Source organism: Haliotis rufescens, unplaced genomic scaffold (assembly GCF_023055435.1).
Source record: "Haliotis rufescens isolate VD_foot unplaced genomic scaffold, xgHalRufe1.0.p SCAF_12, whole genome shotgun sequence".
Classification (NCBI taxonomy): Eukaryota; Metazoa; Mollusca; class Gastropoda; order Lepetellida; family Haliotidae; genus Haliotis; species Haliotis rufescens.
Window position 1 is genome coordinate 17789548 of NW_025963802.1, and position 11702 is coordinate 17801249.

Consider the following 11702-nt stretch of genomic DNA (forward strand, 5'->3'; position numbering starts at 1 on the left):
TTCAGGTCTGTCTACTTCAATGGTGGTCAGTAAAGAGCTCATAATTATATCCATTTGGCGACGAATGTACATTCGTGTATAGTGGTTGACTTAAATGCAACAATACATAAATACCGGATATTTTCAAAAACAAATCAAAGTATATTTTAGGGATTGGGCAGACACAATGTAAAACAAAACATGTATGGAGTACAGTGAACGTTTTGGAGAGTATATATGCGTCTTTGGAGAGTGCAAGTTAACAGCCCTGTCAAGTCATAGCAGCGTTCAGAATTCGCGCTAGTCCGGTAGACCTTGACTACTGAACTGTACTGCAGACAATTAACATTCATACTGGCCTGCTTGTACCACATGTTCACGTGTTTGTTCAGGTGAATATTTGACTTACCTTTGCATGTGTTTGTGACGGGTGGGACAGGGTACGCCCACTATTTCGCGAACACCTGGTATCATCACTCTTAAACTATTCAGGGGATTCATCTCAAACTTAGTACATATAATCTGTGTCATATGGAGGGGTGCAGTCAAAAGAAAAACATTGTTTTTATTAATTTCCCAATTTTTTTATGAATTTTTCAAACCCTAATGTCCGTCTGAAAACTTTGTCGGCGCGATTTCTCTTAAACTTTTCAGTGGATTCATCTCAAACTTAGTACATATAATATGTGTCATATGAAGGGGTGCAGTCAAAAGAAAAAGAATTGTTTTTATCAATTTTCCATTTTTTTAAGGAATTTTTCAAACCCTAACGTCCGTCCGAAAACTTTGTCCGCGCGATTTCTCTTAAACTATTCAGTGGATTCATCTCAAACTTAGTACATATAATCTGTGTCATATGAAGGTGCAGTCAAAAGAAAAAAAAATGTTTTTATTAATTTTCCATTTTTTTATGAATTTTTCAAACCCTAAGTTGGCTAACCCTATCCTAGCTATTTAATTTGTAACTACTGACACACTAGGTGGGTCGGGGGTATTAGTGAGCCACGCTCACTTTTGCACTTGTTTCTTTTGCATTTTGAACATTTTATACGTGTTTTTTTCTAATTTTCATTTGTAAATGCAATAACGAGTAATACATACAAAAATATACTCGAATCTCGGAATTACTGATGTGAAAAGAACTGTTGCTAGGTCCTGCACGTGTTCCCTTAATGTCCTTCTTTGGACATTAATGATTAAAAATTACCTTCTCTTATACATTTGTCCGTTGTATATCATATATGGGATTACTTTTAAAAATGTGAAGTTTTTAATTTGACTCAGTATATATATATATATATATATATATATGGACTTGTATGCTTATGTATAACGTTATACATTCAGAAAACAATGACCCGTGAAGATCCGGGGGAGAATAGGTCTTCAGCAACCCATGCTTGCCGTAAAAGGCGACTATGCTTGTAAATAGTCGTAAGAGGCGACTAACGTGATCGGGTGGGCAGGCTCGCTGACTTGGTTGATTCATGACATCGATCCAAATTGCGTGGATGCTCATGTCAATCACTGGATTGTCTTGTCCACACTCGACTATTTACAGACCGCCGTCATATAGCTGGAATATTGCCGAGTGAGGTGTTAAACAAACTAACTAACATCATAATTGAAACTGTAAGCAGCAGGATACAATGATGCAAGTACCTATATACTGTGAAAAAGCGCACATGCGTAACCCAGAAGATAAACAAATTGTAATTTGCACGTGGTATCTTCAGAATCGGGAATGAGAAGGTATACTAGCGGGTATAGGGGTAGATGTTGGCTGTGCACATACTATAGCTTTCGTAGAGATAACACACAATTACATGATTTCATAAACTCAAGGACATAAGAAACGTCACGTAGTATATTTTCAAAGACAAAAAATAAGAAAGCTATATTTTTAACGGTGATTGTATTTTAAACAGGGTAATTTTACAACGTGTTTGCATAAACTCTGACAAATCCAGCGGATGTTTTGCGAAGAAGGTTAACTGTCCAATAGTCGATCACCAATAAAAATGCGCCGCCACTTTCAAAATGTTCGAAAAGGCAACTATCCAGTTAATATCGGGTGTGTTCTCCCCCATCTTCGATTCAGGCTCCGACACGGCGCCGAGCAGAGGAAGTTAGTTGTCTAATGGCGTGCACAGGTATCGGACGCAATTCTGCCTGCAATGCCAGTGCTAACGCCAATTGTCTCTAGCCGTGGCTGACGTTGCCTAATCTGTCGTCCCAGGTGGTCCCACAAATGTTCTACTGGAGACATGTCAGGACCTCCTGCCGGGCAAGGAAGAAGGTCGCGTTGTTGGCGTTTAACTTGCGAATGCATGTACATACCATACAATTTGTTGTTTTTTTGTTTGTTTGTTGTTTAACGCTGCATTCAGCAATATTCCAGCTACATGACGGCGGTCTCTAAAATAATCGAGTCTGGACCAGACAATCCAGTAATTGACATCATGAGCATCGATCCACGCAATTGGGATCGATGACATGTATCAACCAAGTCAGCGAACCTGACCACCCGATCCCGTTAGTCGCCTTTTACGGCAAGTATTGGTTGCTGAAGACCTATTCTAACCCGTAATCTTCACGGGTCAGGTCACATACCATACAAAGTACATACAAAATACTTATGCATTCAGTAAACGTTCCATGCCAATCACTTCTTTGTTTTGATATGATATGTGATTTTTATCCAATCACATGACAAGAGCGCCTCCTCAAGTTCACCTGTGTCACTTGTGGATTTCAAAGTGCTGAAACATGTTTTTACTGCACTGCCTTCTACATATAGTTGAAGCAGTTCCCTGACTCTTGACACTTTAGTGTAAATTTGGTTTTAAGGGTGGTGAGAATGTTCTTTGATTTTTGCCTCATTTTACAGAAATCACACTTAAATGTGAGTGAGACTGGTTCATTGGGAATTGGCGAATGGCAGTTAGAACACATATTTGTCTTTGTGACCTGTATTTTCTATTGTTCCTGTTGCCATGGTTATGCGGACTGTATGATGTGTGGTGTTATCTTGCTTGAATAACGTTTGTGGGTGGCGTTAAAGAAATGGCGATACAAGTGTTGTTGACACTTAATTGATGTAGCGTGCAGCCATCAATAACAACCAGATTCGTCTTCATGTCTCAACAAATCCCACCCCGACCATCCCCTGCCACCACCGCATGGTTCAATTTCCTGCACGCAACAACGTGCCGTCCGTAGCCCTGGCCGACGATAAACACGCACCCTGCCATCTGCTTTGAAGAGTTGGAACCTGCTCTCATCGCTAAACAGTATGACAATTTCTCTGCTGCCATCGCTCGACATTCCTCGCCCACCTCATTTTCTGACGTCGATGTTCACACGTTAACGTCATTCCCTTGAACGGTCTGTAGGCTCTCAGACAATGGTGACGAAGTCGTCTTGACAAAGTCTTCCTGCTGATGGGATGACCAAGAGCATGTCCTCCCCATGACGTCACTGTGAGGTATCTGTTGCTAAAGTGAAGCAGTGGTACATGGCGGTCTTCCAGAGATGTGGTAACTCAGGGTCTACCACTCCTAGGCCTGTCTGCTGTTCCCCTGTCTGCCTAAACCGGGTGACTAACCTCAGTATCGTCCTTCTCGAACAGCCCATAACCCAGCAACATGGGCCTGAGTTGCCCCCATGTCCAACGTTCCCATTGCCCTTTCCTCTCTGTTCCAATGCTAATCGAGGCATGATCGCTTTGCGGCAACTCAATGTTCCCATGTGAAAGAGCCTTTTCGCACCCGTTTTATACCAGATTTGCATACAGGTATTTGTCCAAGGGTTCTGCCTTATTCCGAGCAATACGGGCATTTGGACGCCCAGCACGTGCATTTTGCGCATGTCAGTGATAGGAATGAATAAGTTGTGTTTAGGTGATACGTTTTAATCTAATTTATTTTCAACCAACAGCAAAATACATTTTTATATAAACTGACGTCCAAAAGAACGTGGTCACCCTGGGTCTGCCTGTTCTTGGCCTGTCAGCGGTCCGCATGCACTGTCTGTCTGTAACGTTGCATCAAGTTGGTAACGGCAACACGGGAGCAACCGAATGTTCGTGCAATATGGGCGTGGGTGGCTCCCATCTGTACCATACCCAGGCTCGTTCACGTTGTTCGACTGTGAGTCGTAGTATTTCTTTTGTGTGTTTTTTATCACTGTGGATGTCTGACTTGCCGTTGCCATAGTTTTATACCCTTACCCGCACGTGCATTTGCAGTTGTCCGTGGTGCACGTGTTTTTCACTTTTTCGCGTGTTGTCTCGCAAACATGTAACAGACGATTAACATTTTCTGCATACACTATTGTTGTATTTAGGTTATGTGTTTTAGATAGACTTCTTCGAAAAAAAAATTATACTTTGTCTGAAATTTATATTTTCAGTTGGTAAAGTTTCTTTTGGACGTCACTTAATATTGAAAAAATATTTATGTCCTTGAGTTTATGGTCAGCTAGCACATTAGCACTGGCATGAATACATCCTTAAATATAAATAGCAGGTTGTAAACTATACTACTCAAAATTTGATAAGGATCACTAGGTGATATGTGTGTAAGTTACCACAAACATAACAAAAGACATGACTCTGACTCAGAAACGTGTTTAATCATGTTATGAATGAAAATGCATGAACGGCATGAACTTGTATCAATATGGAATGTTTGAAATCTGCAAACACCAAAAGGCATTTCATTAAAAAATGTTAACAGCAAACAAGAGAAAGAATTACACAGTTATGAGGGATAGTCCATCATTACACTTAGTCGATGAAGTGTCAATATCGAGTATGACCTCCCCTTGCATCAATGACGGCCTGACAACGTCGAGATATGCTGTCAATAAGCACCCGGATGTTCCCAATGGGAAGGTTGTTCCACTCTTCCACGAGGGCATGTCCGAGCTCTGCCAAAGTCGTGGGTTGTGCTCTACGGCGTGAAAGGGCAACCTGCAGCATGTTCCAGACATGCTCAATCGGGTTCAAGTCCGGCGAGCGCGCTGGCCAATCCATGCGGACAATTGTCTCCTGCTCAAGGTACTGCTCAACCACCCTGGCGCGATGAGGACGGGCGTTATCATCCATCAGGATGAACTCAGGGCCAACAGCACCAGCGTAGGGTCTGACGTACACATCGAGGATCTCATCCCGGTACCTCACCCCCGTCATTGTTCCTCTCTCCAGGACATGAAGATCTGTCCTTCCATCTCTGTTGATTCCACCCCAGACCATAATGGAACCACCACCATAACGGTCATGTTCACTGATGTTGGCATCATGGAAACGTTCACGTTGTCGTCGCCACACCCGCTGCCTCCTGTCTGTAAAGTCCAAACAATACCTGGACTCATCGGTGAACAGAACTGGAACCCAATCGTTCCGTGTCCAAGTGACATGATCTTCAGCCCATTCCAATCGCTCCCGCCGGTGTCGAACAGTCAGGGGGATTCGGACACATGCCCTTCTCGAGTAGAGACCTGCATTGTGAAGACGATTCCGTATCGTCTGAGTGGACACATTCACCCCCGAGGCGTTCAGGAGGTCGTTACGTAGGCTGGTTGCTGTCCAGAAGGGATGACGTCGTGCCTGAAGAGCCACAAAATGATCTTGGCGTTGGGTTGTCGACCTCTGACAACCACCCCCATGTCGGTGTGCTGCTGTACCAACATTTTGCTGTCGGGACCAGGCCCCGCTTACAACGCTCTGGCTGACGTTTAGTGCATTGGCAACGTCACGTTGTGAATAGCCAGCATCAAGCATTCCAATACATCTGCCCAGTTGTTCTGTCGTCAGGCGACGCCTTACACGTTGAGGGGGCATTGCGTAGATAAACGTAGTGTAAACACTCAATTGAGTTTAAAGTTTCAGAATGAATCAGACACCGTTGCCTGATTGGAAATCGTGCAATGGTAGCAAAAGCATGAACTGTGATGTGAAACGCATTTCCCATGGCATGAAATGCACGTGCAAGTGTGTTGGAGACGTTTTTGATTTCACTTGAACACAATATTGCCAGTTATGCAGTTATTTTGTTTTTTTATTAAGAAAAATATCTACGATCCTTATCAAATTTTGAGTAGTATATTTCTGAATAACTATATACAATTGCCATTTGTAAATACAATGTGAATACATTAAATTCACGAAAAACATTAATTTAGAAGGATAACTACATAGTAGTTCTTAGTTTATACTTGTAATACAGCATACTAGATAACATACTGTATAGATGCAATACGATTGATTTACGATATGATTTAAATGAATTAACCTCCACATACAACCAACTGCACTGATGGTTGAAATACCAACTGTACTTTAATTCACCAGAGAATTTAATTCAATTATACACTGATGCATTAATCTAACACCTCATACGAAATACAATATATACAAGACCATATGCAGTATATGAAATACACAAATCAAATAAACTAACCTGGATAATGAAATCCTCAAAACACAAACACCCAGTTCCAAGAATGTAGACAAAATTCCACATCCAAAATCAACAAGGGGCTGATTTTAAGGAAAACAATCATAGTGACCTCCTCAAACATATGTGAAAGACTGGCCACAAGAATGTAACACATTTCAGTTTAGATACTTATGTAATATAAAAGTAGAAAACAATCACATTATGAAAACAAAACTATACTAGCCACATAAAGAAACTGTGCACAGAGAAAATATAGATATAAGGGCATACCGTCCATATATGAAAGATAGGTTTGAACACAGCAATTATTGGAGACATTCAAACGCTCATGCACGTGCCACGTGATATGACGTCATTCATCGGGGCCTATGGACGTGCAATGTGTTACTGCACGTGCAACCTGTGCAGCTGTACACAGCATGTGCAACCCAAAATTCGCTGTCACTTTGGAAAGCATGATCTGTGGTCATTCAAAAATTCAAAACTTCTCAGGCGCAGACACACGCATATCACAAGCAAATCATGCCAAGATTGACAGCTGCACAGCGTCATGAAGCCATTGGAATGATCCGAGCGGGAATGAGGCAACAACAGGTGGCAACACATTTCCAATGCCATCGTAACACGATATCGGCATTGGTGAGGCGTTATCAGAACACAAATGACGTTGCCGACCACCCACGATCAGGACGTCCCCGAGTAACGACGCCAAGACAGGACAGATGGATTCGAGTTACACATCTCCGACACAGGTTCCAAACGGCAGTAACGACGTCTCAGACAATTCCTGGACTGCGCCGTATCCATCCCAACACTGTCAGGAATCGTTTACGTCAGTACGGGATTCGACCACGACGCCCTGCCATACGTCCCATCCTGACACACCGTCATCGAGTCAACCGTCTAAGATGGTGTCGAAATCATGTTCGCCAACCTCGAATATGGTGGAGAAATGTTGTCTTTACAGATGAATCGAGGTTCAACATTTCCCACAGTGACGGGCGCCAACGTGTCTACCGGCGTTTGGGAGAACGTTATGCACGCAACTGTATTGTGGAGAGGAATCGTTTTGGAGGTGGCTCTGTGATGATTTTGGGTAGGATAACAGCACGGCACCGAACCCCTTTGGTGGTTGTTCAGGGCAATCTCACCGGTGTTGGCTACAGAGATCAGATTCTGAGGCCTGTGGTCATTCCTTTCCTGCAACGTCATGGCCCGGGATTGACATTTCAACAGGACAACGTTCGTCCTCACACGGCTAGGGTCGCAATGGATTTCCTTCACCAGAACAATGTCATGTTACTGCCATGGCCTGCAATTTCTCCAGATCTCTCCCCAATAGAGCATGTGTGGGATGAAATGGAGCGCCGTCTGCGTCGTCTTCAACATCCTCCAGATAACGTCCGTGACTTGGCACAGGATTTGAGGAGGATATGGCAGGCCATTCCCCAGGCCTTCCATGCCCATTTGGTGGACTCCATGCGTCGCCGATGCACTGCTGTGACGCACAGGGTGGTCATACCCGTTATTGACTTTGTGAATTTGTCGTTTGACCCCCTACTCCATTTGATCTTCTGACGTCATCGTAACAGATGTTGTTCAGGTCCCGTTGACATTTTCTTATGATCCGATCATTCAGCTGCTACAGCGTCTGCATCATTTTGTTCTTGCTGTGTTGTATTTCAATCCAGAATATATTTTCTCCGTGCACAGTTTCTTTATGTTGCTAGTATATTAACGTATTTTCATAACAATGACTTCCTGAAACATCTACAAAAAAAGAAAATTGTTATTGTTTTCAAGGAACAAGGGGTATTAATTTGATATGCACTATCATTGTGGTATACATGCATGATACTGTTGGCATTGATATATCTACAGTAGTAAAGTTAAATTATTAATATTATTCCATAATTAGTCCGTTCAAAGTAATTGCTACAATGATGTAATATCATTTTATAATGAAATAGATCTGCACATGTAGACATGCAGATATTGTTAAAATTGAAAGCCACAATTTACCATAACGTTTTGTGTGCGTTTGTTATTTTTAACCATGAACCATACTTCTCTACGAGAGTTACCTCATAATATATATGTTTACTCCTGTACCCTGGCACGTCAAATATTCACGCTGTCCAAAAGTGCTAATATCTCGCTTCACGAAAACTGGGTCAACGTTTCCCCGCGTCGCGATATACTATTTAGGTCTGTCTCCGACCCTCTCGACAGAGGATCGAGTCAACGTTTCACCACAGCGAAATGCCATATATTATTAGTTATGGTGTATTTAGTTGCCGTATACGGTGTCATATTAGGTTAGCAGAAGAATGTTGGGCGAGGCTGACGCCGCGTCCCCCGTCTGCTGGCGCCTCGTCCAATATTGTTCTGCAAACCTAATATATGACACAGTATACGGTAACTAAAGACACCATAACGAATTTATTATGCCGAAAAGTTTTCACTTTTTGGTAACATTGTCGCACATGTCATATCAAAATAAGTCAGTGAGTGTGTTGGGTCAAACGCCGCTTTTAACAGTATTCCAGTTATATCACGGCGTGTGGGAGGTGATGCAGGTCCCAGACGTTGACCACTTCAGTGAAACCCACGAGCACCATCTTCCCGAGGCAAGAGAGTTAACTGACAATAAAAGTCAAGTTTCCACCCTTGCCGAACTAGGCTGGTATTATGGAGTAACATTTTGGCTGGACTAACGAGTTTATGCATAGTCCAATCAAAATCGCGCAACGAAATCGAAATCCGGTTCGTAAACCGTTGTGCAGATTTCGGTCGATTGCAGGAGTTACAAAGCATGTGCACCGCCGACTCGTTGTCAACAGATATTTTCCAAATCTTTTCATGTTTTTAATCAAGGTGCTCGCGTGATTTGATGCACTTCGCGATGTAAGATCCGTTTTATCACAATATAAATCATGATTATCGATCAGGATCGTTTTGACTGGGCGCCGCCATTTTGTTTAGAGCAATTGCAAGTTATACGAGAGGTGGAATCTGATTGGTCAATAGGAGAGGCATGGAACGAACGAGCCCAGAAATTCCAGCCTAGTTCGGCAAGGGTGGAAACTGGACTTTAATAGTCAGTTAACTCCCTTTGCCTCGGGAAGATGACGAGCACGGATATGGTGCTGACAAACCTAGAAACATAATCAGGGCGAATCGGGATTCGAACCCACAATCATTGGTGTCTGGCGTGCCCAAGGGACGCAACTCTCGAGGCGCCTTAGATGACTTGGCCACCCGTGCCCCATGTCAAAATGAAAACTTGACACTTACAACGGTATAAACGACAGGACCAGTACATATGTTTCCGATATACAACGCTTTAACGTAAACATAAACGTTATCAATGGAATATATGATGCAGATAATGTCTATTCTATTTCTATGTGACGTCATTAGCGTCACGTTTCTTGTTTGTGACGTCATCCTATAGTATGTTCTATGACGTTGCTATTTGTAAATTAGTGACCTCGGTTTTAAGCTTTTTTCTCTATATTTTTTTTATCAATAAAGTCACGAACGTGGTTTCTTTAATAAATAATGTCTTTGCTCATCACAATTAATGATATTAAAACACAAAACAGTGTCGAATAACAAATTTCTGTACCAGAATTCCCATGTGAAATATGTGAGGTGGGTGTTGGAAAATCCAAAATGGTTGTTACTGACGGTATACGGTCTCATAGTAGGTCAGTATCAACCATCTTGGAATTTTACTGACGGGTCATAGAGACATAATTATCTTAGTTATGGTGTCAGCCTCGCCCAATATTATTCTGCTAACCTAATATGACACCGAATACGGCAACTAAAGACACCATAACGAATTTATTATGCCGAAAAGTTTACACTATTTGGTATCTTTGTCGCACATTTCATGTCAAAACTTAAAACTCAAAACTTAAGACTTACAACCTAAGACGTTAAGGGTCAAAGGGAGACTACTCTTCAAACATCAGAGGCCAAACCTTGTTGATAATTTTGACTTTATATAAACTTATTAAAGTATCGAACGTGATCCAACATGAACGTCCTTGCACATCAACATTAATGATATTAAAACACAAAACAGTGTCGAATAACGAATTTCTGTACCTGAAATTTCATGTGAAATATATGTGAGGTGGGTGTTGAAAAATCCAAGATGGCTGTTACTGACGGTATAGGTCAGTATTAACCATCTTGGATTTTACTGACGGTATACGGGCTCATGTGGGGTCAGTAGTTCTGCTCTCTGATTGGTCAATCTGACTTTGAGGCATAATAAAGGGAGCGCTAGACTGGTACCCGGCCTTTCGCCTCCTAGTAGTTGCAGGCGAGGAGCGCAAGCGCTTTAGGGCTGGTAAACCAGTCTAGGACAGGCCGTGGCTCCCTGAATAACATAAACATGTTTAGTGTAATAATTTACAGTTAGATCAAGGAATGTTTTTAGAATATGTTTATATTATTTATGTATTTGTACGTACGCATACCATTAGATCTAGATCTATACTCATCGATAAAATTTCTTTTAAAGGTTTGGTTACATCTTTCCAACGATTACTCATCCCCATGATCCATACCCCCATGTAATTTTCTCAAACCCGTGACAAATAAGGCGCCGTACAATAGGCCTTTTCATGAAATACCCTTGTCGTTGTGCGTGATTTTGCCAGTCATGGCGTCACGCATGATGGAAACTTCATCTGTCGAATTTTCTCCAAATCATTGCAAAATATTTATTTTTATTCTCGAATTCTTTTTCTTCTCTTCCCATGCATTTTTTAAAAACGTTGGGCCAATGTGTTCAATGAATAGACGATGGATATTTCAAAACAGGAGAAAATGCTACACTGAATTTTGCTTTGTTTACATTTCAACAAGTGCAGTTTTCCAAGCAAAGCGTTCGTTTTCACACCTGGGCTTAATTTTATTTCGCTTGATTTCCAAGGCCCCTAAACACTTTGTACTTGTGACAGAGACCATTAATTAGTAATTTCATTCTAAAATGTGTTAGGAATTCAGGGATGCATGTATCGCAGCTGAGTTTGAAACATACGTCATGTAATAGGCGTCTCTTAACCGGCACACGGGATTTTGTAAACACTATCCAATAGATCTATGGCGTTCTTGGGTGCGTATTTTCCAAAACACTCTTTATAAACGGTTCTAGGGTTATCGTCGACGTTTTGGAATGATCATTGGTGGTCACTGGGATGTTATTTTATAAATTATAATTTCTCCGAGTAAATATCT